This window comes from Anolis carolinensis, chromosome 6, assembly GCF_035594765.1.
Source record: "Anolis carolinensis isolate JA03-04 chromosome 6, rAnoCar3.1.pri, whole genome shotgun sequence".
NCBI classification, from domain to species: domain Eukaryota; kingdom Metazoa; phylum Chordata; class Lepidosauria; order Squamata; family Dactyloidae; genus Anolis; species Anolis carolinensis.
In genome coordinates, this window is record NC_085846.1 from 38,739,558 (window position 1) to 38,756,603 (window position 17,046).

General features: G+C 41.0%; 1 protein-coding gene across 2 annotated transcripts in view; it reads left to right on the forward strand.

Annotated features, from left to right (window-relative positions):
- The first annotated feature begins 594 nt into the window (after window positions 1–594).
- scn4a (sodium voltage-gated channel alpha subunit 4) overlaps window positions 595–17,046 on the forward strand; it is a 101,398-nt gene continuing 84,946 nt past the window's right edge. Inside the window, exon 1 of one of the 2 annotated variants that reach the window (XM_062984366.1) lies at window positions 595–1,158. The gene's annotated coding sequence lies outside the window, so the exon portion shown is untranslated. The remainder of the gene's footprint in view (window positions 1,159–17,046) is intronic. The other variant, XM_008113208.3, reaches the window with a different exon arrangement.

Below are 17,046 nucleotides of genomic sequence, written 5' to 3' on the forward strand. Positions count from 1 at the left end.
TTGTTTAAGAACCCTTGCTTGGATTACTGTATTTGGCCGGAGGTCACAAGGGGGCGCTAGAGAGAGAAGGATAGTCCTTTTTATGGTGGTGGTGGTGGTGGTGGGGGGTTTGAAGGAAGGAAACCATTTCCCCCGTTTTCACTGGTTATTCTCCCTCCTCACTTCCTATTTCATAAACAAAGGTTGTTTCTATGACAGGGACAAAGGGTGAGAGGAATAACTGGAAAACAGGGGGAAACAGTTTACTATTTCAACCCACCCTCCACTTCTGTAAATGGGCTATCTTTCTCTCTCTAGTGCCCCCTTGTGACCTCCACCCGGATAATGGAACAATACCCAATTTCCTAAGGCACAAGATTTACCCCTACAGTGGATTTCTGGACAAACATGAATAAAGATGCTCTGCAAATGGTGTACTGGTAGGAAACAGACATCAAAGGGCCAATTCCGGAACGTCTCAAATCTATGACATAACTAATTAAAAAGAGGCAAAGGGGGGATTTTGCTAAATGCAATTGGCATCTGTGTAAACATCTTGGAGAGAGGGATGTTTCTCTGTCCAGATTATTATAGGGAATAGGAACCATATGAAGTGTCATATGGAACAAATCACCCCTAGAATTTTGCTTTGAGCTAAATGAAAAAGGAATGTCTCAGAAGCACTGGAGGATTTCCTGTGGGAGCGCTTCTGGAGTACACTGTGCACCAGGAATATGGAGAAGTTGTTCATCCCGTTGGACGCAGATTGTTCAGGAGACAGGGGACGTTGACCACTCCCTAATCTGTTTGATCCTTGTTAGAAGATCCCCTCGCTATATCGGACCACACACCGGGAACGTGAGTGCTCCTTTGTGTCTTTTCTTGGATGGCTGTACCATCCAGCCACACTACAAGATGGAGCTGCGGAGTTGCAGGAACGATCTGATACTTGACCAGCTGCCCAGAGGGGTGAGTGCCAAAGCCAAGAGAGGACGATGCTACCTGAAGAACCCTCCGGTCCTCAGGTTTCAGCCTGACCATTTGAAGGCAACAGCAGCTGTTCTGCCAAGAGGCAGCAGCCCGGCCTGAGACTCCCGCTCTCGACAAGTCTGAGGGGAGCGAAAAATTGGACCCTAAATTAAGGGCCTTTCTTTGGGATATTGCTCACTCCATCAAACAGTAAGTAGGCAATGAAATCCCCAGCTGCTGCCTGACAAGTCTTTTTTTTTTTTTTTTGCCTCCGAAATATCTCTTTGCTCTTTTCTCTCATTAGAGTAGGACGACTTAATAACCACATTATTGTTCAATGCTGGATAAATTTTTGCTGGCTTTCACTGATGTGCAGAATGACGTTTTACTGCTGTTTAGCTAAAAAAGCATTTGGCGCCGTACCCGCACTTCCCGGCTCCCCTAAATGCCAGATAACTGCCGGCTTCCTTCAAGTCCTTGTCCGGCATGTAGGAAAAACATTTAAAGGGAGGGAAAGGGTGAGTAAGCAGGACATTGCTGAAGAGAGTTTGTGGGGGGTGAACCGGGGTGTACACGGGGCCATAAACAAACAGGAGAGAAGGACAGTCTGGTCCAGATTTTAGGGGTACAGCTAGGATAGGGGCTGCAAAAGGACTGTTGAAGGCTTACAAGGGTGGCACGGCTGTAAGGCGAGATAGGTCGAAAGTCTGTCTTGCTTCGGAGGATCACTAGAATCTTGGCTTTAAAACCAGAAATGCACCCAGCTCCTATCGTCTTCATCTATCACTCTAAATATAAACCCAGGCCACGCTGGCGGTTAGGTGAAAGGAGTCCAAGATGCTGTTTGTTAGGGCAACATTTAGAAAGGAGGAACTGTTCCTAGCCCTAAAAGCTGGGTTTCAAGCTCGGTGAAATATACTGCTGAAACAAAAGCTTTTTTTATACTTATTGGCCTGGAACTGGAAGCCTAAATAATGTGTGGACCAGTCCGCAATGATTCATTGAGAAATGAGGAAAGGGGACTCTGTCCATTCTCAGCGACACTCTTCTCGGTGCGTATTGTTTATTGTACATGTCCCAGCTATCTGCCTGAACTGGAAACTAATTCTAGAACAGAAACCTAGATGAGTTTGACACCCCGAGAAACATGCAAATACCTTCAGAATATCAAAAAGGGCCCCTGGAGGCACAGTGTGTTAAAGTGCTGAGCTGCTGAACTTGTGGACCAAAAGGTCCCAGGTTCAAATCCCGGGAGCAGAATGAGCGCCCGCTGTTAGCCCCAGCTCCTGCCAACCTAGCAGTTCGAAAACATGCAAATGTGAGTAGATGAATAGGTACCGCTTTGGTGGGAAGATAACGGCGCTCCATGCAGTTGTGCCGGCCACATGACTTTGGAGGTGTCTACGGACAACACCGGCTCTTCGGCTTAGAAATGGAGATGAGCACCAACCCCCAGAGTCGGTCATGACTGGACTTAACATCAGGGGAAAACTTTACCTTTACCTTATCAAAAAGAAATTTCTCCTTTGTGACAATAAAACACAGTAGAGTCTCACTTATCCAAGCTTTTTTTTTTTTCCGTGTCAGGAGCAACCGGAGTTGCTTCTGGAGTGAGAGAATTGGCTGTCTGCAAGGACGTTGCCCAGGGGACGCCCGGATGTTTTGATGTTTTACCATCCTTGTGGGAGGCTTCTCTCATGTCCCCGCATGGAGCTGGAGCTAATAGAGCTTATCCAAGCTAAATGGGCCAGCAGAACCTTGGATAAGCGAATATCTTGGATAATAAGGAGGGATTAAGGAAAAGCTTATTAAACATCAAATTAGATTATGATTTTACAAATTAAGCACCAAAACATCATGTTATACAACAAATTTGACAGAAAAAGTAGTTCAATACGCAGTAATGTTATGTTGTAATTACTGTATTTACGAATTTAGCACCAAAATATCACAATATATCGAAAACATTGACTACAAAAATGCCTTGGATAATCCAGAAACTTGGATAAGCAAATCTTGGATAAGTGACACTCTACTGTAACTTTAAGAAACCATGAATTGAATGTTTGCGTACATGTATTATGTACGCCGCTCTGAATCCCCTAAGGGGTGAGAAGAGCGGGATATAAATGAAGTAAATAAACACAAGTATGTTCCAGATTCCTTGCGTAATGTAGCATGTCTATTTGTCCACAATTGGGTATAGAGTGCATCTGGTGCATAAAGTACAATTGGTGGAACTATTATTTTTTTTTGCCTTCCAGTGATATTACATACTGATCCATACTCTTTGGATTGCTGATTTGGAAAGGATATAGTTTCTGTGTGTTGCCAGGAGGGCTTAGTGTCCATGATCTAGCAGGCAAGGACACCCTGTATTTGAAGCGGAAAGACATTAAATAACTGACGCAATCAAACTGTGGACAGGGCAAAGGGGGGCAGAGTGGAGGATGGAGAAAACATGGAGACGAGGTGTTAGAGCAACTCCTAAAAGTGAGATTCTAGCTACCTGTCACAGTTGGTGTCTAGTCTACGATTGGGAGGTTTATTTTCTACATTTTAAAGCCTCTCTCAATATGTTTCTTGTACAAGTCCAATGCCATTACAAAAAGCTTCAGAGTAAATACTGAAGACACTAAACAACAAAGCTTATTATCATGCTCATACAAAGAATAAAAACAATGTGAATTACCAATAAAAACAGATACATTGTGAGGGGATCAAATTAGTACTTTGAGCCTCCATGGCAACATATGGCACTTTTATCTAGCTCTCTTTCTGATCTTTTTTGCAGCCAAACTAAAAAGGGCCACTTTGTATGTTATGTATTCATTGGAGTCACTCAACAAAAACTGAACCTACAAGAGAATTCCTGATCTTATTTGTGAGCAAGGGTTTCAAAGAGTTTTCTCTAGGGTCACTATACAGAGGACAATTTAACTTGAAACGCACAATGTCTTCCACCTGACATTGACTACAGATGCAAAGTCTGTTTTCCAATTACACGTTATTATCCCAACAATCTAACACTGCGGTCGGCATGACAGTAGAGTCTCACTTATCCAACATTCCCTTATCCAATGTTCTGGATTATCCAACGCATTTTTGTAGTCAATGCTTTCAATACATCGTGATATTTTGGTGCTAAATTCATAAATACAGTAATTACTACGTAGCATTACTGCGTATTGAACTACTTTTTCTGTCAAATTTGTTGTATAACATGATGTTTTGGTGCTTAATTTGTAAAATCCTAACCTAATTTGGTGTTTAATAGGCTTCTCCTTAATCTCTCCCTGTTATCCAACATATTCACTTATCCAACGTTCTGCCGGCCTGTTTATGTTGGATAAGTGAGACTCTACTGTACTTGGAATTGTAGTTCAGTAAAGGCAATTCTTAAGGAGGACGACTTAAGTTTAATCAGATATCTGGCTCTAAAATGTTCACTGTTCAAAAATGAGAATTGTGGGGAGAATACTGAAGTCCTGATTGATTCCAGATCCTTTCTTGAATTAATCCAAAATAGCAAGTTAATATGTGTGTCTCTTCATTGCCTTTTATTCATGTCCAAGGCAGACTTGAACTTGTAGCTGTGTAGATTTTCTAGGTTTGATTTCCAATGTTGATTGTTATTTGTTTCCAAGTAACACAATATTGGAAGGCTGTTATTGGATAGAGTGGCAATTTGTTTAAAGTACCCTAATTGGGCACAATCTACTTTTGTTTTGACTCCTGGCCATCCAGATTCAGTATGCAGAAATGCTGAGAGTCCCAGTTGGGAGAGAATAAAGTTTTCGGAGTAACCTGTTCTATCATTTTTCCAAAGCTTTCCAAGTGTTAGTATCTTAGCATCTGTGCTGGCACTTTGCTATTGAAATTTTAAAGCAGATTCAATTAGCTGAGCACTGTGAATGTAGTAAAATTTCATCAGAGCTCCTATTTTCTCGGCTTTCCACTTCACTGCTTTGCTGTGCCATTTCCAAGATAGAGATTCACTAAAAACAAACAATTTCCAGGTATTTGAATAGGTGGATTTGTTGTATGGCATGTTGGTCTAAAGTCCATTTATATCTGGGGTAATATCTACCAAAAACTTTGGTCTTGGAGTAATTGTTGATAGGTATTCCTGCTGGCAGTAAGTACTGTGCCAAAACATCTGTTGGCATGATTGAAAAGATGGGATATCTTATATAATATAGTATCATATTGATATCGTATCAATTCTAAGACACAGACTAATGTCAGTATCACTAACAGATTAAAAAAAACACACACACACATATATATAATCTGCAATTTTAAGATGCACTTGTTTTCAAGTTGTTTATATAGGGGGAAAGTCCGTCTTAGAATCAATTACATACAGTATTTATTAAATTTATCAGGTTATCTGTTTATATCTTCCCAATAAGTAACAATATCTATCTTAGGGCCCTTCCACACAGCCATATAATCCAGAACATCACGTCAGAAAAATTCCATAATATCTGCTTTGAACTGAGTTACCTGAGTCCACACTGCCATAATTCCAGTTCTAAGCAGATAATGTGGGATTTTGTTCAGCTGTGTGAAAGGGGCCTAAGTAAAATGAAATACAGTTAGCTGTCCACATGCGCTGAGGTTAGGGACAGAGGACCCACATGAAAGTAGAAAAACTGTAATTATTTTTTTTTAAAAAAGCTTTTCTTTAATTTAAGGGAATACCCCTCTTCGAATAGAATCATAGAATAATAGAATAGTAGAGTTGGAAGAGACCTCATGGGCCATCCAGTCCAACCCCCTGCTAAGAAGCAGGAAATCGCATTCAAAGCACCCCCGACAGATGGCCATCCAGCCTCTGTTTAAAAGCCTCCAAAGAAGGAGCCTCTACCACAGCCCGGGGGAGAGAGTTCCACTGTCGAACAGCTCTCACAGTGAGGAAGTTCTTCCTGATGTTCAGGTGGAATCTCCTTTCCTGTAGTTTGAAGCCATTGTTCCGTGTCCTAGTCTGCAGGGCCGCAGAAAACAAGCTTGCTCCCTCCTCCCTATGACTTCCCCTCACATATTGTACATAGCTGAGGGGAAGTCATAGGGAGGAGGGAGCAAGCTTGTTTTCTGCGGCCCTGCAGACTAGGACACGGAACAATGGCTTCAAACTACAGGAAAGGAGATTCCACCTGAACATCAGGAAGAATCTCTAGGGCCCCTTCTATACAGCCATATAAAATCCAGATTATTTGCTTTGAACCGGATTATATGGCAGTGTAGACTCATATAATCCACTTCAAAGCAGATATTGTGGACTATCTGCTTTGATAATCTGGATTATATGGCAGTGTAGAAAGGGCCTAGGTCTTCCGGTGTTATTCTATGGTTATATCTGGGCAGAAGACCATATTAATCAAAACAGCAAAAGCTAAGCCTACAAATTGGGGGGGGGGGGGGAGTATATATGTTTATACAAAAATAATTTTTGTATGCTTTCAAAAGGCCAAAGATCTTGTAAAACTACAACTCCCATGGTTCCATAGCTTGGAGCCCTGGTAGTTGAAGTGCTGTCAACCTGCATCAGTTCTATGGTATAGATATACTCCTTGACATTTCCTCTCTCTCCTATGTCTCCTTTATTAGGATTGCCTTGACCCCCCCCCCCCCCATGACAATTTTGACTGTTTGTAATAAAATAATCCAATATTGTGCCTATATCTCTGATTTGGCCAATGAAATCTCAAGGACTGTGATGCTCCTAACCTGGCAATCCCATGCCTAAACGTCTTAGATCTTGGGCAGGCCCACAAAAGAGCTTTGTAAGTAGTGATGTGCACTTTTAAATGTTCATAGTGAACAAGAGAGTCATATGCTCCCTGTATCTGCGCTTGGTCAAGATCTGGCTACAGCCTTCTAGACCATTTGAAGTAGCAAATGCTATAATCCTCCATTCCACAATTGTCACAGCCTTACTTGCTATAAGTTATTCTTGATTTATTTCTGCTCCATTCTTTTTTATTTTCTGTTTAATACAGACTCACTACTTTAAGCTCAATGCATGTGAATAAATGTAACACTTTGGGGGGAATAATCAAATGTTGAATTTTCATCGAGTTGAGAGTGATCTATCAGCAGTCATCCTCTCTCTTGCGTCTGGACTCAAATTATACTTTACTAGCAAAACTCAGCCACGCTTCGCTGTGGCTCAGTATGATATGTAATGAATGTGTAACATAGATTGTTGTGAACATAGGTTCACCAAGAAAGCATATCATTCAATACAATTCCCTGCCTTGTGTTGCTGTGTCTATGTGGAATGAACTGAAAGGAAGAGAAAAGAGTTTTTTTGTTTTGTTTTTTACCAGAAATAATTTTTATTGTAAAGCTAGTGGATTGACTACATTTTTGGTTTGTCCGTTTTCTGCATAAACATTTAGTTCAGACGGTTTGCTGATTCTGGAGCACGCGACGTATAATTGCCCATGAGAGAAGCCTTTGTTTTCAAATTTCTAACTGAACACTTGCAAAGATAGCCCCCTGCGCTTTATTGATAGTCATTGCAAACACAAGGCGTATTGGTAACTGTAATGGTTTGTACTCGAATGGCATGTCGGCTGGAATGAGTGGGATTCCCAGGGCAATCATCCCCAACTCCTGAGTGTATGTATGTAGAGTTGGCCATGTTGGGTCAGGGTTTAGTGCACTCTGGATAAGAGTGAACTACAACTCCCATAATCAAGGTCATTTCCAACATACCACAGCAGTATGTTCAGTTGGTCATGACGGTTCTCTGTGCCAAGTTTGGCCCGGTCCATTGTCAGTGGTGGTCACAATTTCTCTGGATGCAGGTGAACTATAAATCCCGGAAATCAAGGTCAATATCCTCTAAACTTATCCTGTATTTCCTGTAGGCCATGCGGAATCTGTGGGCCAAGTATGGTCCAGATCCATTGTCAGCTGGGTGTAGTGCGTTCTGTGTAAGGGTGAACTACAACTCTCATAATCAAGATCAATCCAACATACCACAGCAATATGGCCATGGGGGTTCTCTATGCCAAGTTTGGTCCTGGTCCATTGTCAGTTGAGGTCACAATTTCTCTGGTTTCTGGGGAACTATAACTCCCATTATAGTCAAGGTCTGTTTCCCTCAAACTTTTCCAGTATTTCAGACTTCATGGGAAGTCTGAGTGCCTAGTTTTGTCCTGGTTTGTCATTTGTGTGGATCTCTGTGGTCTGTTGAAGCTGGAGCTGAATCGGGTGAAGGTACTACAAATCCCATCATTCGAGGTCCATTCTTCTCCTATTGGCACCAGGATGTGAAGTGGGTAATGGGGTGTTTGTGAGTCGAATCTGGTCCATGTCCATCATTCGTGGAGGTCACAGTTGTCTGTGGAAGCTGTTTTGGGTGAAGATACTACAAATCTGTGGTCTGCCATCCTCTAACCACGCCAGGACACAAAGTGGTTCTTGGGGGGGGGGGGTCTGTGTGCCAGGTTTGGTGCAAGTCGTAGTGGTCTATGGGAGCTGAAGTGATTGTACGTGCTGTACATCCCACCATCTGTGGTTCTCCCTCCCTCAAACTCATTTTACTCTAAAAACATGCACATATTGGAATGCAATGTTGTGTCAAAATTTCAAGTTAACTGAACTTTTCAAGTTCTGCATGCACAAACATATGCAGGCTGTATTTTTTATATATAAAGATTCTGGTACCTTTGTATTCAATGTACAGGGAAAGTGACTATCAGAAGTCTATATGATCTTACTCCCAATACAAGGCTTTATATGCTTTGTAGCCGGAGCCGGTCCAACAATGAGGCGAATTAAGCAGTCACTTGGGGCGCAAAACATACGGGGGCACAGTCAAGACTGCTTTTTCTGTTGATTTCTTGTAAAACATGATGCTTTGGTGCTTAATTTGTAAAATCTTAATGTAATTTGATGTTTAATAGGCTTTTCCTTAATCCCTCCTTATTATCCAACATTTTTGCTTATCCAACCCTTTTATTTTTCAGTGATTGGTTTGGGGGGGGGGTGCCAAAATTCTGTTCGCCTACACTTGAAAAATACCTAGGGCCGGCTCTGTTTGTAGCACTTTAATTGACAGTGTTTCATCCAAAGAACATTGTGGGCTGTAGTTTATTGAAGTGCCAAGAATTCCCTCTTTGATTATTAACTATATATTTTGGAGAACTACAGTTATCACTCAAGTAGAAGTTTTTCCAAGTTTTCCTATTCAGAAAACACTGTAGTTTACTTCATTGGCAGTGTTTGGAAAATATCCCATTATAAGTTACCTAGAATCACATTTAATTTTTTAGCTATCACATTACACTGTTGAATTGTGGTGCCCAAATCTGGACACAGGTCTGTAGACCTTATTTAAATGTTAACACCTGTCAAGAAGCCCCGTTAGGTATTTTTTGTCCTTGCTTTGCTGTTTCTAAGTGGAAAAGAGTTGAAGGCTAGGATCAGATTGATAGGCGGGTCACATTTGTACACTTCAATTTCCTTTATTTGTTTCTGTACTATATAACATTTAGAAGTTTGTTTTCCATGGCTTTGGTCTGAGGGAGAGTTCATCCCAACACAGAGTTGCCTTGTATCCAGTCATCTCCATTTCATTTCAGTTTGCGGAGTTAATTGAATGCAAACTACTTTTGTCCTTGGAACTTTGGCGGGATCTACATTGCTAAGTAATACAATTTGAATTGTATTATATGGCTAGTGTAGACCCATATGACCTTGGAAGTGTCTATGGACAACGCCGGCTCTTCGGCTTAGAAATGGAGATAAGCACCAATCCCGCAGAGTCGGACACGGCTAGATTTAATGCCAAGGGAAAACCTTTACCTAGACCCATATAATGCAGTTTGAACTGCATTGAACTGGACTATATGGGTCTACACTGGCCACATAATGCAGTTTAAATTGCATTATTTGGTAGTGTAGATCCAACCTCAGTTTGCAACAATTGAAGTAAGCTTAACACAAAGGAAGAAAGTAGGTAGAGGAGAGAGAAGGCTGGACATTTTAAAAGCAGGTTTTATATTGTATAGTTTTTAGCGCTGTTCACTGCTTTAATGAATCTCTGTTAAGAGAAAGAGCAGTATGCAAATCAATATAATAACAATTTTTAAAAGTGGGACAGTCCCACTGCCATATAAAATCCAGATTATCTGCTGTGACCTGGATTATCTGACAGTGTAAACTCACATAATCCAGTTCAAAGCAGATAATAATAATACTTTATTTATAACCTGCTTCCATCTCCCTGAGAGGACTCTGTGCAGTTCACATGGGGACCAAGCCCAATCAACAAATAAAACAATACGACAGCATATATAATTAAAACAATAACAGTAAATAACATTCATAAAATACATCAGCAACCATCAGGACTAAATGGTGGGGCTATTAAGTGATAATGTGGATTATCTGATTTGATAATCTGGATTATATGACAGTGTAGAAGGGTCCTAAGACAGGAGGATATGGAGGATATGTACTTCTTACCAAAGAACACATACCGTACAATCTGTATTCCTGCTTATTGTTGTCAAGATGTTGTTGAAGAGCACCTTCAAAGCTTCTACTCTCCCTTTTGTACATCTTGATAGTCAAACCAGGCCTGAATTGTACATCTTTTGCAACAGGAACTATCCTACATAAAGCAAGCCACATGCCCTTCCTACCACATCTTCTATCTTGGCTATTAAGTTGCAGGTATCAGCTGTGGAAAACTGAAGAATTATCAACAGTGTTTCTATATCATGGTAGGCCATGGCTTAATCAGTTGTGATGTTCATCAATGTTAGCGCCAAGAGCGTTTAAAGTTGGGTTTCCTAATCCTGCTTGTTTAAAAGCAATGAGTTATATATAACTTATGCTGGGCACTGAAGACTTTGCTTTTCCATGGCTGGTCTAACTAGGCAAGCAAGAGTTTCTGTCGGAGTTTTTAAGTACATATATTTTTTAAGTAACAATGGGAAAATGTAAGAATCAAGCCCAAGCATGCTGAGAGTATTAAGAATCAAGCCACCTGGTTAGTCTAATGTAATGTACAGCCAAGGTGGAGCAGTTGTAAAGGTACTAAAGTAGTACAATGCTTCTGTGTTGGTGAGGGTTGATGGAAGGTCGGTGTTGAAGGAGTTGTGTTTGAGCAAAAGCTGCAAAGTTCCAGAAGAAGAAGGAGAATGCCTTTTGCAAGTAAGAAGGTTTCGACTGCTTGGGAGTGTCTGGCAGAAGGGTTTAAGAAGAGTTCCAGTTTTCTGCTGTATTGTAAATATTCCATTGTATTAAGTCTTTTTCTGCTACAAAGATAATTGGTGTATGTCTACTACTCCTTACATCGGAGAGGGAGAGTTTCTGCTGAAAAGGGAGTTGTTTCTGTTGCTGCATACAGAACCCTTTTAATTCCACAGCGATGGTTTCTGCCCTGACTGCTTTTGAAACTGTTTGCTGGTTTTAGATGTATTTTGAAGAAGGATTTGGACTGCTTATAATGGATTTTTAAAAATTATTTTGTTTTTAAAGTGTTTTTATTGATTATGCATTGCTGCAGGGGTACTTGTGAGTAGAGAAGTGAGGAATAAATGTCTTGAATAAAGAAAACAAACAAACAATAATAACAATAATTGGGTTGTTGTGAGTTTTATGGGCTGTATGCTCATATTCCATAAGCATTCACGCCTGACATTTCACCCACATCTATGGCAGGCATCCTCAGAGATTGTGTGGTCTGTTGGAAAATAGGTAAGTGGGGTTTATATATCTGTGGAATGTCCAGGGTGTGAGAAAGAACTCTTGTCTGTTTGAGGTAAGTGTGCATGTTGCAATTGGTCACCATGATTAGCACTGAATAGCCTTGTAGCTTCAAAGCCTGTCTGCTTCCTGCCTGGGGTAATCCTTTGTTAGGAGGTATTAGTTGGCCCTGATTGTTTCCTGTCTGGAATTCCTCTGTTTTTTTTTAGTGTTGCTCATTATTTACTGTCATGATGATGATGGTGATGATGATGATGATGATGTTCTTTATATAAAACGACAAGTTTTTTTAAAAAACAGTACGACAGTCGGTTTAGGAAGAAAAGAACAAAATGGAACAATGGTCCATTAGGAAGCTTCAAATGTGATGCCCTTAACAATTCATTTTGGTATCTGCATAACTGTTGCTTACTCTGTGGCCTGGAAGATTTTCAATTGGAGTATTAGCTAGAATTATGCTAGACACTGTTGTTGTTATGTGCCTCCAAGCTGTTTCTAACTTACAGCAAGATTTGTTTGGGGGGTGGAGTTGCCTTTGCCTTCCTCTGAGACAGAGAGAGTATGACTAGTCCAAGGTAAAGCAGTTTTGCTTTTTCAGCCAATTGTTGTGCAAGTGTTCAGCTCTCTATCTCACTTTTGACTTGGCAGGAGTGGAACTGATTGACAGTTGTACAACCATAGAGCTCAGGCCCATTGGAACAGGTTGCATAACTGAGTGATAGTGTAACTACACAGATTTATATTTACACTATACTAAAACCATACATGATCTTGGCATTAATTTCAATACAATCCCTGCATTTGTGGGGGATACATTCTGAGGCTCCTCCATGGATACCTAAACTATGGATAATAGACAACCCTTTATTTTGACTCTACTTTGGCTGAAACCATGCCATAGAATCACATTGGAGGATTTAAAGGAGCCCACAAATACTTCTTGGGGAAATTGTTTTGGGAGTGTGGGTAAGTGAAACTGTCGATATTGAATATGTGGATAAGTGAGAAACGCTGTATTCCACAATGCTCGGTAAGTAAGGTATAATTTGCTATAGAATTCTGGGGTGAGCCTACAAAATTAGAGGATAGAGAAAATAATACACTGGTGCTTCAAATATAGGAACAGGTAATTGGAAGAGAAGAGATTTTCAGCCTTATCAAACGGGAAATTGAAATGTCCATGCCGCCCATGCTGCCCATGAAATGATGTAGGGTGACTTCTGGTGATGCTTTGTGGGTGAATTTGGGTGGCATGGTGGGATGTCAAAACAGAAAGCACCCCATGTCTCATAAGGAACAATGGGGCTTTGGTGAAGCGACGACACTTCCTCATGTGGGATCGGAAACAGCTGCTGGCTGGGGTGCCAGGATTGTCCCACTGCTGTCCCACTACCACCATGATTTGCTATGAAGGCTGGCAAATCAAGGCGCTGGACCTTATCCATGTGATCAGGTCCCTAAACCTTTGCTTCAAAGTGGTTGCTCAAAATATAGTCTCTGTTAAGATTAAGGACCTCAATACATAGAGGTCCCTAACCTGGGGGGCAGCGGGGGCAGTGGAGCAAATCCATGGGGCTGGGGGGTAAATTGTTGGGGTAAATTCCCCTGGAATCCATCTGTCCCTGGCTTGCTCCCATGCTGTCCCCATGTTCTCTTGGCTACCACTTAAGATGCTGCTGAGCATGGAGCCGGCACACTTAGCACACTATTGGCACAGAGCCGGCATGGATTGTGACTGGAGATAGCCTTGCATCATGTGATGGGCTCCGTCCTGGCTGCATCTTGTCACGTCCTAGGACAGGGCTGAAAGCTCATGCAATGAGGTTGTAAGTATCAATCAAGCTTCTAGACTGCTGCTTAGGTATGTAAGGATGTTGTTGCACAGAAGAACCTGCACATCAGCAGGGCCATCATTTTGGCTGACAGTATCTATCACACAACATCATGTGATAAAACGTGGTTTGTCTGCCACTTCTCCATGAGAAAGCCATCACGGGCTATTGAGGAGCAAAGCTACAGTCTTGGGAATTACCTTGTGTTGAAAGTCAGGGCAGTTCTGTGGTAGCATCTACTGTATTCATTCACTCTAAAAGTAATTGTAAAAAATCATTAGTTGAGAAGTGCCAAAAGAAGAAGGAGGAGGAGGAGGAGAAGTGACACAGCCAGAGGGCAGAGTTCTATTGACCATCTAACAGTCTGGTTTCACACAGCCACAACGTTACAATTCCATGATACCAGAAGCTGTGTGATGCTGTCAGTCTCCATGATAGTGACTATCCACTATCCCACATTGTGCGATGGATGCAATATAGTAGCACTCATGCTCTAATGTCTTACATCTTTGCTATCTCCATCTTATGTCAAGACAAAGGATCTCAACAAATGTTTTCTTCCAATTGGGGCATACATGTTTACATAGGGGTTTTTTTCCCAACTTGCTCTTCAGGCAAGTGGCTCTTTTATTAATTTTCACATTTTTAGACCTTTTTGCAAAAATGAACATAATTGCATAGAAAAGCAATTTTGTCTACTTTTTCTTCACATAACTGATTTTTTGGATAAAAACTCTCATTTTTGCACAAATTCAAGCACCAAACCATGTTAATTCTCAAAAGTTTTTTTCCCTACAAGATGTATTTCCCATTGTCATCCACTTTGAGTGGTAAAGTATACCTTCTCCAGGGTGAGATGGGTTTCCATCTCCTGGGCTCCTTCCGCACAGCTGAATAAAATCCCACATTATCTGCTTTGAACTGGAATATATGGCAGTATGGACTCAGACAACCCAGTTCAAAGCAGATATTGTGGGTTATTCTTCCTTAATATTCTGGGTTACATGGCTGTATGGAAAGGCCCCCAAAGTCCTATTCTAATATTCAACCATTGTACCACACTGGCTCAATATACTAAACATTTATCAAGGTGATGTTCAATCTATTAAAAAGAAGGTAGTGAAAAAATTGGGGACCTTATCTAGGAAATTCCAAAATCCACACTTAGGAAATAAATACAGTAGAGTCTCACTTATCCAACGTTCTGGATTATCCAATGCATTTTTGTAGTCAATGTTTTCAATACATCGTGATATTTTGGTGCTAAATTCGTAAATACAGTAATTACTACATTGCATTACTGCATATTGAACTACTTTTTCTGTCAAATTTGTTGTTAAACATTATATTTTAGTGCTTAATTTGTAAAATCATAACTTAATTTGATGTGTAATAGGCTTTTCCTTAATCCCTCCTTATTATCCAACATATTCGCTTATCCAACGTTCTGCTGGCCCGTTTATGTTGGATAAGTGAGACTCTACTGTACCTCTGTTAGGGACATCCAAAGATGCACAGTATTACATGAGAGCAACTGAAATGGCTACTTTTTTCATTTGACAAGATAGTACTAAGAGTTAGGAATTGGGGGAGAAAACGACAATAGGATATCTGTTCTGTGATGTTTGGAGAACTGAATGTGTTGATTTTTATATGCTAGTATGTTTCTCTAGTTGTGAGAGATTTCAAGCCTGGAGAATTGCAGAGAGTTGTCAGATGTACTGTTTTAAATCTTGGCTTACTGTCTAAAGGAAAACATATAAACCTATAATAATTAAACTCGAATCAGGAGTTAAAGCGGACAGCATTTTATTGCCAGTTGATACAAACTATGCCATGCTGTGAACTCAGCGACTGAAGCTTTTGATATCATGCAGATAATAAACATTTACCAGTTGTTAATATGTATTGATGAAGCTGTTGTTAAGGGCATAGAACTGGATATCCTACTACTGTCATTTGACTCCAAATTAATTTCTGAATTCTGCCCTACTCTTGTATATCATGCTTACATGACCAAAAAAATAAAATTAGGTGGTGGAGAAGGAGAACTGGCAAATGGAGTTGCTAGCTGCAAATGAGAACAAGGCACATCGTAACAGTTGGACAGAGAAGATAATTTCAGCTGATTTAGCTAAAACACATAGTTATTCTCTTTTATATTTGGCCATGCTGTGTGAAATAGGAGCAGCCATTTGATTCGCAGTGTGACTACAGTTGTGCTGAGTTCCGAAAATAGCTAAGAAGGAAGCAAGAAAACAAGCCAGTAAAGTAGAGTAAAATGGGTGCCCGCTAGAAAGTGGTTTTTTAGCCCATTCCTATGAGCAAACTTAAATCATAATAGTGAGTTGATAATTCAATATTTGTGAGCAAGACATATGTTTCTATGGATGCAGATCCTTAAATTGTACCAGGAACCTCATAAAATATAGAGTAAGGTTTCCTTACATACCATACTCCTCATCACAATGGTAAGGGGTTCATTAGTAAGTTGTGAATGGACCGGCATCACAACATAGTGTGTGGGATATGTATGTACTACTTAGCACTTCATCACATGTGCAAATTTACCTGTCATATGACACTTTCACCACAGTTTCGGGACGGATCCTATCAAATGACGTAGACCTACTTCCGTGGGGCTCCGTTCCTGAACTGGGCTGAAAGTATCATACAATGGAGCAACGAGAACATGAGAGACTTCTCATGTTTCTCGTTGCAAGCAATGGGGAAAGCAACAGGGGAAGCTGAGCAGTGACACTTTCCCCTATGAGATGGGGAAGATGGCACTGAGGGTGATGCGGGTTGTGGGGTGACGGATTCCCCCACTGCCTGCTGGATTCGCCACGCTGCCTGGCGAATCCCCCTGCTGTCGTCTCCTGTGTTGTCTGACTTCATGTGATGAGGTCCTTCAAGATTGAAACTATTTGTTTTCAAGTTCCTAATAATTTCCAGAAGGTAGAATTTGTAATTAGGATGTTGTACTTGTTTGTTGGTGTAATTTGCTAGACAATTTTTGAGAAGTAATGCAATGGGAGAGTAATGCAATGGGAGGGAATCTGTACCGATTTCTAAGTACAAGCAGTCCCTCAGTTACAAACATCCGACTTACAAGCAACTCATAGTTAAGAATGGGAGGGGGGGTGAGACAACAGGAAGTGAGAGAAATCTATCCTTAGAAAGGGAAATTCACTCTTGAAAGAGTTATCATGGGGAAAAGGTGTCTCCATTGAAGCTTTATCACCAGTCCTTGTTTCCACAATGTGTTAATCCTTCCCAATGCTATCTATATATATATATGGCTCCTGGTGGTGGCGCAGTGTGTTAAAGCGCTGAGCTGCTGAACTTGCAGACCGAAAGGTCTCAGGTTTAAATCCCGGGAGTGGAATGAGCGCCCGCTGTTAGCCCCAGCTCCTACCAGCCTAGCAGTTTGAAAACATGCAAATGTGAATAGATAAATAGGTACTGCTCCGGCGGGAAGGTAACGGCACTCCATGCAGTCATGCCGGCCACATGATCTTGGAGGTGTCTA